This window comes from Malania oleifera, chromosome 4, assembly GCF_029873635.1.
Source record: "Malania oleifera isolate guangnan ecotype guangnan chromosome 4, ASM2987363v1, whole genome shotgun sequence".
NCBI lineage: Eukaryota > Viridiplantae > Streptophyta > Magnoliopsida > Santalales > Ximeniaceae > Malania > Malania oleifera.
The window spans coordinates 8,092,298-8,105,235 of NC_080420.1; positions in this window are offsets into that span (position 1 = coordinate 8,092,298).

Consider the following 12,938-nt stretch of genomic DNA (forward strand, 5'->3'; position numbering starts at 1 on the left):
AAAACATCTCTCCCTTTTGTCATCAGTAAAAGGGCTAATAAAATTTCCTCTTAAATAAAAAGATCATTTAAAATCCAAAACCCTTAGAAAAAAAATTTCATGACAAAAGTGAATTTTAAAAACAATGTCATGAATTTGCATTTAAGCACACATGTAAGAAATAAAAATTTATCCTATATAGGTTCATATCTTGCCAAAAACATTTCCCTCTTTTCTTTTTCTTTTGATATTACTAATAAGTACTAGTGACCAAGTTTGCTAAAAAAAAAAAAAAAAATTTAATGATCATACAAGCAAAGTTTTTCTAGTATACATTTAAGCACAGAATATTTCACAACATAACCAAAATTTTTTTTTTAAAGAAATTATGGCAAAAATACATATTATCACTTAAGATTTTCAACAAAATCATTAAACTTTAATACACATAAGCCACAGAGCATACAATATAGATCTAAGCAAAAATATGGTGAGCGCAAGGATATAATTTTAAGTTTGAATGCTCCCCTTTTCGATTTGAATGCATGCTTGGATACTTTGGAGTGCTTATACTGATTTTAATTGAGAAAAATTCATTACAACAGTATAGGCAACAGATTAAAGTCATTAAAAAAATTACTGATTATAAATCAAGCAATTTTAATCAACCAGTAAAATCCCTATAGAATTCACATGCATCGAATAATTGAAATTAAGTCCTACAATATTAATATTCATACATCCCAGAACAATTCATGTCATAGTATAATTCCATAGCAAACATGATATGATGTTCATGAATTTCATAAAAACTTAGGACTCAAAAATAAAAACGATGATGCATATGCTACAATAAAACTCTATTTTGTTTTCTCTAATGATAGGGCTTAGCTCCCCTGTAAAAACAAAAAAAAAAACAAAAAAAAAAAAAAAATGAATGCAAGTTCAGTTCAAGGAGGTTGTTTATTTAAGCTCATTTTTCATATAGCCATCCTACAAAATTGTTCAGAATGCAGCAAATATAGGCATTCAACACACAAGCATGACATATTGTATTTCAATTTTAACACACGATAACCAATCATGGCTATACTAAAAAATAATGCAACAACTATGCAGCTGGAGTTCATTATGAAAATAACACAACTCAAAAACTCAATGAGTGTGTGAAATGAAAGCTACCCCAATGTCATGCATTTTCTCCAAGTTTATGGACCATGATCAAAACATGATGCATTTAATTAAAAGGATGATGTTTAACCATTTAGGTCCTGAGTGAAGTACATAATCCAAATATTTGACCAAATGGTGTCCATGAACTTAGACTATTCTAAGAACATAGAATGTGCATAATTTAGAACATCCAAGGAGAATTTCATGAAAAGTGCACATGTCTTTCAATTTAGCACATAGCATATAGGCTTCAACATGTACCAACTTATTTAAATAATTTGCATGCATTTTAAAATTATTCATGAAGTTCAATCAGCATACAACATTCTAAGTGACCCCTTAAGATTTAAAATACTAGGTTGGACATCCATGGTCACTATACTAATACTACATAAGACTTATATAAGAATTTAGAATTTTTTTTTTAAAAATAAATCTTATGAAGTCATGATTTTGGTTAACTACCCAACATATATGACTGAAGATAATTATTTGATTTCAACATGCAGAAGCCTAGTCAACTACCTACATGCATTTCACAAAATCTACATCGGACAAATGACATTTAGGACAAGCATGCATTTCAGTATAGCCAACCAACACAAACTATCCATAAAATGATATAACATCTAGCAAGTAATGGATAGTAGCATTAAGCTCAAATAAAAAATCATGCACAAATAAATCATCCATCAAATATAATTAAACTTTAAGCAAAGAATGTGAAACCAAAGGTGTAGTCCCAAGAGGGGGGGGGGTGAATTGGGTTATTTAAAAATTCCTTAGATCCTTTTTAAGAGTTCTTGCCCTTTTTACAATCTTTTAAAGATTTCTTTTGTTCTTATTGATTAGGCAATCCACACAAGCACTTACTTCTTCTATTCAATTCGCAAACACAACATACACAACCAATTAATTAATCGTTCAAGCAAAACAACCACAACACAAGAAATCAATTCTTAATTTGCAATATTCAACAACCCTGTGTATGAAATGTGCAAGTCTTGTAGTTGGGTTTTGAATTGAATATTAAAATAACATCCAAACACTTTTTCAAGATCATAATTTAAATAAACCTTCAGCTAATAGGTTTTGAGTTGTTAATCAATCAACGTACTCCCTTACGGTTTTTGCAAAATATCGATTAACCAACGTACTTCCTTTCGGTTTCTACAAGCCCAAGAACAAATTAGGCATAGGTTTATCTAATTTCCAATGTGTGTTATTTTTATGATTGAAAAAACTATAACATCCACGCAGTTTATATTTTTGCTGAAATTTAAAAGAGTAAGGGAAAAAAAGTGACACCACAGCTTTTACGAGGTTTGGCTTATCCCAACCTACGACCTCGCCTTAGGTCAACCACCTAAGGATTTCACTAGATCTTGTTCCTTCTGGGTGAAACAAAAACTTTACAATAATCACCCTCTTTTTTAGGAAGAGCAACCTCTCCAAGCACCAACCTATGCTTGGTCCAATGATTCTACAATGTCTTGAATCGTCAAAGATCAAGTATAAAGAAATGGATTTACGTTCAAAAACATTCTCAAAATATAGAGCAGGTTGTACAAATTAAATTCCAAATCGTACTTCAAAACCAAAACTAAATAGACAATGTGAAGCTTAAGGTTTAGAAGTCATTAATGGTTCTTAAAAGGATTCTAGATGCAACTTAGAACCAAACCCTTGTTTATCAATCCAACAACTTCGTAGAGTTTTTCCCCGAGCAAAAAGATGTGAGCAAAAATGATCTTTTAGGAGAATTTTAGCGTAGAAATCGTGTTTTGCTTCGATGTATATCGTTTGTGTGCCTGTATTCTCTCTTATTTTTCCATTGAACAGGGGAGGTATTTATAGACCTTTTTGAAGAGAAGTTGCCTCATTTAATACTGATCATTTAGGTAATTTTTCAAAAAATATTAATTCTAATAATCAATTTTGAAAAATTTCTCGCACGTTTGAAATTTGAAATTCCCTGCAGAGTCAGTCGGTTGACCCACTCGACTGAGTAAATTTTCGCACTAGTCAGTCGGCTGGACAAGCGGCTGACACCATTCTGACTTTCAAAAATTAATTTAGATAAATTGTCATTCAGCTGACTGAATCACGTTCAAAATAGTCAGTCGGCTGGGTACTGTCAGTCGGCTGGGCATTTTTAGTTCATTGAGTCAGTCAGCTGGACAGTTAACTTTACTGAAATTTTCCTGTCAGTCGGCAGACTGAACCACGTTTAAAAGTAGTCAGTCAGCTGGGTATGTTTAGTTCAACGAGTCAGTCGACTGGGCATACCTCTTATTCAAATATTTTATATTTTTTGATTTCTTTAAAAACCTAATTTACTTAAAAATTTTAATTTGCACTTTTCAAAAACATTTTCAAGAGTCTTTCAAGTCTTGGTCTCTAAGTCTTTGTATCTTAAGGAGCTTCACATATATAAATAGTAATGACTTTGAAGTACTAACAAATATCCTTCTAAGCATGGTCTCCTTAATCACTAAGTCTTGCAACCTCTTGAGGTTCACTTTTGACTTCAAGATCTGCTTGGCCTTTAAGCTCTTCATTTGTCATTCATTACTTCAATATACTGAGAAACTTTCACTTGATTGACATTGATCTCCAGGTTGCTTCCATGATTAACCGTGAGTGACCTTTTACTTAGACCTGAAATAGAACTACTCAACAACACATGTTAAAACATCATTCATTTTATTATCATCAAAACAAGATTGAAAAGTCCAGTTAGGCCAACAGAATGGATGTTTAGAGTTCAATGCAGCTCAAATAAGAATTCATGTCAAAAATCATCCATCTATTAGATAATATAAACATTTAGCAAAGAAGGATATTGACATTCAGTTCATACAAAGCATCCAATATAAATGAAATGATAAAGTATTTAAAATAGGCACATAACAATTAATTGCATATTGGATGAATTTTTAAATTTGCTGCTCCCCCTCAATTATGCAACCCAAGCATTAAATTTTTATGCTCTCAATTTTCATTTTTCACTTCAAAAATTTAGCTAAGGCTCTAAATTTTTAGTCAAGAACATAACATTAGCTTTGAGTTCTTGGGCTTAACAAATTTAGCTACTTTTACATTCAACCCATTTTCCAAAGAAATTATATTTTCAATAAATACTATTTGGCATTTTATTCTTACATTTAATCTAATATTTTCAACTAAGGGGATGAGCTTCAAATTGCATTTGAAAATATTTAAATATTTAAGCTTCATAATGAGTTTAGGGTAAAATGGCATGTAGTATGATGATAAATTCCCTAAAGCTCAATTATTATGTGATAGAAAAAAACATGCTATATTTAAAATATTTAAATTTTAAGCATATATATATATAGATAGCTTTAAGACATAAAAAATGCATGTCCATTGGGAGTGGATTTACCTAAGCATGTTATAACCAATATTTTTATAATCAATCATAATAACATATATGTATTAAGACATAGGATTGCAGTGGACTTGCACTGGTGTGATATTATATGTTGAAGTGGACTTACAAAAGGATCCTGTTGAGGGTTTTCCATTGGTGGTAGGACAAAAGCAAAATTGGCAAAGGGTAATATATGAAAATAGGGGTTTCTATTGTAATAAATGTTGTAGGCAATGTCACACTGAAGTAGTATGTCGATTTGGAGTTAAGCCTAAAGATAAAAGGAAGGTAGATATGAGGAAGGACAGAGATGAGATGGTTTGGAAAGAAGTGGGTAGAAAAGAGAATATGATAGTTGAAGAGGAAGGTTTTTTTTTGAAGATAAAGGATCAGAGGGTGGAGGAGAAGAATGATGGAAACATGAGTGGTCCATCAAATGGGATTTAGAAAAATAAAGAAATTGTGATTGAGGTTAATAATGTGGGCTCTCAAAAAGTGGATGAAGTTAATTTGGTAGAGAAAAATAGTGGAGAGAAAGTCGATCGTTGTTAAGACCAAAAGTCAGGGGTGGTAGGGGTGAAGGTAGAACTGGGAGGTTGTTCTAGGTCTGTCTAGGAAATCGGAGTTGTGTATGAAGGGGGGAGGGAAAAAGTTGAAAAGGACAAGGATGGGGAGGTGATTTTGGTGGAGGAGGTGGATGAGAGAGAGGGTGATATGGAGGGTGTCGTGTGTAGGGATAATTATGATGTGTGGTCTGAGGGAGATATGGAGGTTTGCATTGATACTCAAAAAGAATATCACTCTGATCCAGGTAATGTGATAGTGGGTGAGTTGGAAGGAAGAAATAAAGAGGATGGTCAAGTGAGAAAGTCTAAGAGGGCTAAGGCAGTGCCTCAAAAGTTAAACTTATGATGGACAAAATTATGTTTTGGAATATAAGAGGGTTGGGCACGTCGAAGAGAAGATTGAAACAAATTGTGAAAGATCAGAAAGTTTCAATTTTGGCAGTTTCGAAACCTTTTCAAGATATAGAAAAGATAAGAAGGTGGGAGGTGTATTTGCAATTTACTAACTTTTGCTCTAATGTAGAGGAAGGTGGGAAGATTTGGCTGTTCTGGAAAGATGATGTCCAAGTGGATTGGGTGGGTGCCTCAAATCAATGTGTGACAGTTTTATTAAGAGAGGATAGAGGCTCTTTGCTTCTTACTTTTGTATATGTTAAATGTTATCATATTGAGAGAAGAGATTTATGGGAACAGTTTCAGGGGCTGTCGAGTTTTGATGTGGCTTGGGTTGTTATAGGAGATTTTAATGTAGTTCAGTCAGATGAGGAAAGGGTAGGAGGTAGACCTCGCTTTGGTTCGTTTATGACTGAATTTAATGATTGTATTAATAGATGTGGATTATTGGACCTTAAATTCGAAGGAAGTCAATTTTCATGGTGTAACGGCCAACAAGGTTTGATGAGAAGTTGGGCGAAACTAGACAGGGTGTTGATTAATAATGTTTTCTTTATAAAATATGGTGAAGTTAAGACTTCTTTGTTGAAAAAAAATACTTCAGATCATTCTCCTATCATTTTATAGCTGTGTTCGAGTATGGAGAGGTATGGGCCAGCGCCTTTTAGATTTCAGAACATGTGGACATCGCATGGGGATTTTTTTGGAGATGGTTGAATCATGTTGGAGAGAACCTATTGTGGCAGATTCAGGATTGTGTAAATTGGCGAGTAAATTGAAAAGGCTAAAACAAAGACGTAGGATGTGGAATAAACAGATTTTTAGTCGTGTTGGTGGTTTTATTCAATAGTTGGAGGAAAGGGTGGAAAAATATGAGAATTTACTATAGACAGAGTACTCGGAATCAGATGAAGAAGAGTTCATTGTTTCTAAGGCCGAGTTAGAAGTATGGTATAGAAGGGAAAAGGCTAAGTTAGCGCAGCAAGTAAAGATGAAATGGTTGAGTGATGGTGATCAGAATTCAAAATTTTTTTATGCTGTGATTACGCAAAAAAGGTGTAACTCTTGTGTAAATTCAATAGTGCTTCCTGATGGTTCGATGTTGGAAAATATGCAGTTGGTTCATGATGAGACTGTGAATTATTTTGAGCAATTCTTGAGGCAAAATAGTTCAGTGTAAAGGTCAAATCTGGACGATATTATCCATTTAGTGGTTTCTAAGGAGTCTATAGTTCGGTTGAGGGAAGAACCGACTTAGGAGGAGGTTTATGAAGCTATTGCTTCTATTTCTGTGAATAGTAGCCCGGGACCGGATGGGTTTGGGTCTTCTTCTATATTACCTGTTGAAAGATTATTAAAAATGATGTGATGGATGCAATTAGAGAATTCTTCAGAGGTGATATGTTGCCTCGGTTTTTTTGTTCCTCTTACATAGTGCTGATTCCTAAAGTAAAGGATCCTCAGTCTTTTGAGAAATTTCGGCTGATAAGCCTTTGTAACGTAATCTATTAAATTTTCTCCAAAATCCCTGTTGGTAAGATTTCGTTGGTGATTTAATATCTTTAGAACAAGGTGCTTTTGTGAAAAGGAGGAGTATTTTTGAAAATATAATGCTTGTTCAAAAGATGACAAAATTATTACATAGGCAGGTGAGAGGAGGTAATATAATGCTAACGCTTGATATGGGCAAAGTGTATGATCGAGTGGAGTGACACGTGGTAGACTAGATTTTCCATGCTCTTGGTTTTCCAAATTGGTTTTGTAAGTTGATTCAGAATTGTATTTCTACCCCATGGTTTTCTGTCATGATGCATGACACTTATAGAGGTTTTTTCAAGTCAAAAAAGGGCTTGAGGCAAGGGGATCCGTTGTCGCCGTATATTTTCATCATCATGGAAGAAGTTCTTTCTAAATTAATTCAAAAAAAGCTGTCTGAGAAGCGGATTTTACCGTTTGCACATCTATGTGGTGCACCTATTATATTGTATTTAATGTACACGGATGATGTTGTTATATTTGCTAATGCTGGAAAAAAATTTGCTAGACAGATAATGGAGCTGATTAAGGAGTATGAAAACTGGACTGGCCAAAGGGTGAATAAAGATAAATCAGTTATTTTTTTCTCAAAGAAGTTGGGTGTTTAGAGGAAGGGAGAAATTCTTCAAGATACTGGTTATAGTGAAGGTAAATTTCCTTTTACTTATTTGGGTATGTTGATAGTGATGGTAAATTGAAGAGTTTTGATTTTGACCCTTTAATTCAAAAAATAAGTAAGAGAGTTAAGGGCTGGAAAAGTAGACTGTTGTCTCAAGGAGGTCGTCTAGTTTTGTTGAGGCATGTGTTTTCGAGTATGTCATTGCATCTGTTAGCTATTCTAAATGTCCCGAAACTAATGATAAAAAAGATACAAGGTATGTTTGCTTCTTTTTTCTGGGATTTTAAGGGTGGAAAAGAAAAAATGAAATGGAGGGCTTGGAATAAATTGTATGTACCTGTAGATGAGGGGGGCATAGGAGTAAGGGACATTTCGGAAGTGCAACGGTCTTTATTCATGAAGTTTGGTTGGCATTTATTAACTCAAAATTCTTTATGGGTTATATTTTTTAAATCTAAATATGTGAAAGGAGGACATATTGCTCTCTGTAGACCTCATGGATCGAATTCTTCCTTTTGGAGGAAAGTTCTGCAGGGTATGCCTGAACTGTCAAGTAAATCTAAGTAGAAGGTTAGAGAATGAGGTGTAAAATTGTAGTATGATAAGTTTCTAGATTCGAGATCTTTGTTTACAGAGTGTCCAAATGGTGCACATTCACATATCAGATTAAAAGATTTGGTTATCAATAGTGTGTGGGATATGGAAAACTTGCAGAGGATTATAGGGTATAATAAAATGGAAGAAGTTATGGAAAAGGTGTAAAATCTTAGAAACTCTTCGAACATACTGCTATAGCTCCCGAAAAATTATGGTTGCTTTAATACAAAGTCCGCATGGGATGTTATCAGAGTTAGAGCTCCAAAGTTTGATTGGGCAAAGTGGGTTTGGAATAAATGGTTACCGAAGAAAATTGCTATCTGCATGTGGAAGACCACTTTTGAGTGCTTAAGTGTTGATGAAAAGGTGAGAAGGGTGGGGTTTCGCTTGCTTCGGCGTGTAATTGTTGTGAGATGAGACAGCCAAAAGATATGGAGCATGTGTTAAATAAGGGAGACCTTGCTACTGAGGTTTGGAGGAAGGTTTCGGTGGGGGTAGGTGTTCCTTTCCTTAGACAACAAAGTTGGAAAGAAAGAGTTCAAATGTGGTTTAATAGGGCTTCCAGATTTTCTAAATTGGGATATTTGATGGGTTTGATTCCTTGTTTAGTTGTTTGGAGGTTGTGGAGAAGGAGATATGCGGCTAGAATGGAGGGGAAATTGGAGAGTAGTACAGATGCGTGACTGTCCATTAAGTATTGGGTGGGGGTTTTGAGCAGGAACATAACAGGAATGACTCAGTTAAAGGATGTTGATTTTTGGATATTACAAAATCTGGAAGTGCAAATTGTGAATAAAAGAATTAAAACAATGCAATGTGTGAGATGGCTAAAACCGGGGCAAGGGATGTAACGACCTCAAATTTCTTATCATTTTTTTTTAAAATATATACAATAAACATTCCTACCTAACAGAAACGCAAATCATAAAACCATTTATACATAAACTGTACAATACCAAAATCCAAAATATACAAACCATACAAAAATGTCCCTCCAGTGTCATCTATCCAAAAATATACACCACTCTAACAAAAACTCACCTTATAACCAGGGTGATTTGAGCTACACTCTATTCGCGAGCCTGATCTGCTCGCCTCACTGGCTCACCTGAAAAATATCAGAGTAATGGTGTGAGTCGATGCTCAATAAGTGGAAATATGCTATCACTAGTGTGTGGCAACTAAGTTAAAAGTATTTTAAAATATAGCAACTGAACTGTAATGCAATAATTTGTAAAACATATCTTTCAAGCATATCTATATTTCTCAATTTAAAATATACTATATCGTCTGTATTTTCTACTTTTCACACTGATAATATATGATACTATTGTCATCATATACTATAAAACTATAAACATATATATATATATATATATATATATATATATATATATATATAAATGTGCTTTTATCCCTGGGACTTTGTACGTCATGATTTGACCCCTCATGATAGGGTTGTGCGCCCCGTAGGCGGGACTCTATTTGGTCGGTCCTCCAGATAAGTCATCATACTCTACACTACCTTAGTCCGGCCAAACTACATCCTCTCCTAAGCTCGGGATTGGCTACTACCACGTCAAACCGGCCTCCTCAACCCAGTGTACTGGGGAGCTGCATACTCTCCGAGCATGGCTGACGGTACCCACATACTATCTGAGATATATGGTTGCACTCTATCTTTATCTAGCAACGGTACCGTGCTCTGTAATCTGTATCTGTCTGTGTATCTTTCCTTAGGGATCTTATACTATATACATATATACTCTTTTACTGTTTTTATCATGTTTCCAAAATTACCGTAGCGCTAACTTTATGTACTATATATATATATATATATATTGTAAAACTGTATACTGCATCTGTAGCATCTTGATGCTACCTTTGTATCTCTGTCTGTATATTACGGTAATAGGAAACATGGCATACTAAACTCTGTATAAAGCTGTGGTATAAATACCGATCTGAATATTACTGTATACATGTATATATATATATATATATATATATATATATATGTGTGTGTGTGTGTGTGTGTGTGTGTGTGTGTGTGTGTGTGTATCTCTGTTTCAAGAAACTATTCTTATAAAAGTTGTATAAGCATGTACATTTCTCTGTGAATATAAATCTATATCTATATATTCTGTGTAAACCCATATACTGGAAAAACTATGTAAATTGTATGTACTGTCAATAACTGTGTATTCAGTATAGTATGATACATCACAAAACTATATCAATTCTTTATCTTATGAAAATCTACTCAGGCCATACAAGCAATTAATTCATATTCTGTATAAACTATATGATAAACTGATATGAATATATGTTTATAAATTCTCTAATAACTTTATAAAAATTCCTAGCATAGCATATTTCCCTTACCTCAACTTTGAAAAGCCCCTATAAAAATATGGCTCTATACCCGCAGGATTCCTAATCCAACATCCTGAAAATGCAATCCCCCTGAACAAAACATCAGTATTTCATCGCCTACGTCATTTCTTATAACTACCATAAGGCCAAAAATTAGATAAAAGACCTTACCCTGAATTTGGGATGAAATCCAACTTCGTTTTCTCAACGATCCGCTCCGGTAAACTTGTAGAGAATTCCACTAGGAGCGTTGTGGTAGCTTCAGATCGTCGATCCGGCAACTGGTGGATCCGAAAACGAAGAGAGAAGGGAGAGAGAGTCGTAGAGAGAGAGAGAGAGAGGAGAGAGATTTCTTAAAAATGAAATAATTCCCGGATTTTTGTATATATATAACACAGGGGATTTCGTCGATGAGCCCGTTCTTCATCGACGAGTCCTTCACAAATTTTGTTAACAAGACCCTGTATTCGTCGACGAAATTCAGGCTGCCTCAGAACGCCTCTCGATTTTTTCTCGTTAACGAAACCCTGTGTTCGTCAACGAAATCCTTGAAGCCTTCATCGACGAAACCCTGTGTTCGTCGACGAAGCTTGGCAATTTCCCGTAACTATGATTATTTAATATTATCTCCAAAATGCAATGTCGTCAACGAACGCAAAGCCTACTGCCTCCTTCTGTTTCTGTATCTATTTTCTCTCCCTTTTATTATTAAAATGTTATTATTCTTCGGGTCACTACAAGGGAGGTTGAAACAAAATTTAGAAGGGAGCAGCTTTAGGAACCTAGGGCCGGCGGGTGGTGGTGGCATCCTTAGAGACCATACAGGTTCTTTTGTTTTGGGTTTTTCAAAATATTTTGGTTCTTGTTCAAATAATAAAACTGAATTGAGAGCTGCATTGGAGGGAATAAAGATTTGCAAACATTTGGGCTATACTAGTATTGATATTGAATGTGATTTGAATATTATTGTAAATTGGATAAGATCCAGTAGGTGCTCATTGTGGTATTTGTGGGATTTTTGGGAGCAGCTGATTGGTTTATTGGAGGGAGTAGACTTTTTTATAAAGCATTGATATAAAGAAGGGAATAAAGTGGCAGATCAATTGGCTCGTCAAGATGCTATGGGGAGGAATAATTTGTTTACAAATAGTAGTCAACTCCCTAGAGTTATCAATGAGTTGTATAAACTGAAGAAGATGAGTACGGCTTATATGAGGTATGTTTAGCTGATTTCCTGTTGGTTTTGTTTTATGTTTTATGTTGTTTATCTTTTGTTTGTTTTGTTGCATGAGATTTGTTTTGTAGGTCCTTGTTTTGTTTTGTTTTGCTTTGTCTTGTAATCCTGTTTTGGCTAGATGCTGGTGGTGTTTTTTTTTTTTGGGAGACCTTTAAAGTTTTGTCTTTTGTTTCTCCCTTTGATTGTCTTGTAACCACGGTATTCCTCCGCCAAAAGTGAGGGTTTATCAATAAATAAATGGAGGTGCCGCCCTTCTTTGATAAAAATAAAAGAAAAGTGTATACTAAAATTTAAAATTTTGAGCACAAAACACTATTTAAGCATTTAAAGCATTATAATCCCTTTTTAAAATAAATTCAAACATCTTATGAGCATTAATAAAGTTTCTCTTGAAGACTCCTCACAAGATAACATGGAATCATAATATGATTCATATAAAAAGATTTAACATAATATACATCATATGAATTATTTCATGAAACATCCAATAACGTAGAAGGATGATAGATATACCTTTACATTTTATTTCTTCTTAGTCATTTAAGCTCGAAATCCTTGGAAATGACGATTTCCTCTCTCTCGATCCTTTTATTATTCCCAAAAATTCCTTAGTACTACTACAAGATATAATTCTTTTCAAAAGCATTAGTAACTAAGACACAATATGAAATACATGACACTCAAAATGATATGCATTGAATTCATGTCACGCTCATTCAAATCATTTTCAAGTATGAGAAACTTTGCATTTCAAAAACATTTTCCTTGAAATATAAAATTATTTATCAATCACTTTCCAAATCCTCCATTCAATTAATTTGAAAAAAAAAACTCATTTTCAATATCAAAATAATAAAATCTACATAATAAAAACAGTGGAGGATATGCAAAGGAATAACCCTCAAAACAGGGATACGCAAAAAACGTGTCCTTGCAATCTTTATGCAAAAATAGTTAAACTTATTGTAACCGGACACTGATTTTAGAAATATGATGTGATCCCAAGAGGGGGGGTTAATTGGGATTTAAAAATATTTTACTAATTTAAACTTCACCGATTCACCA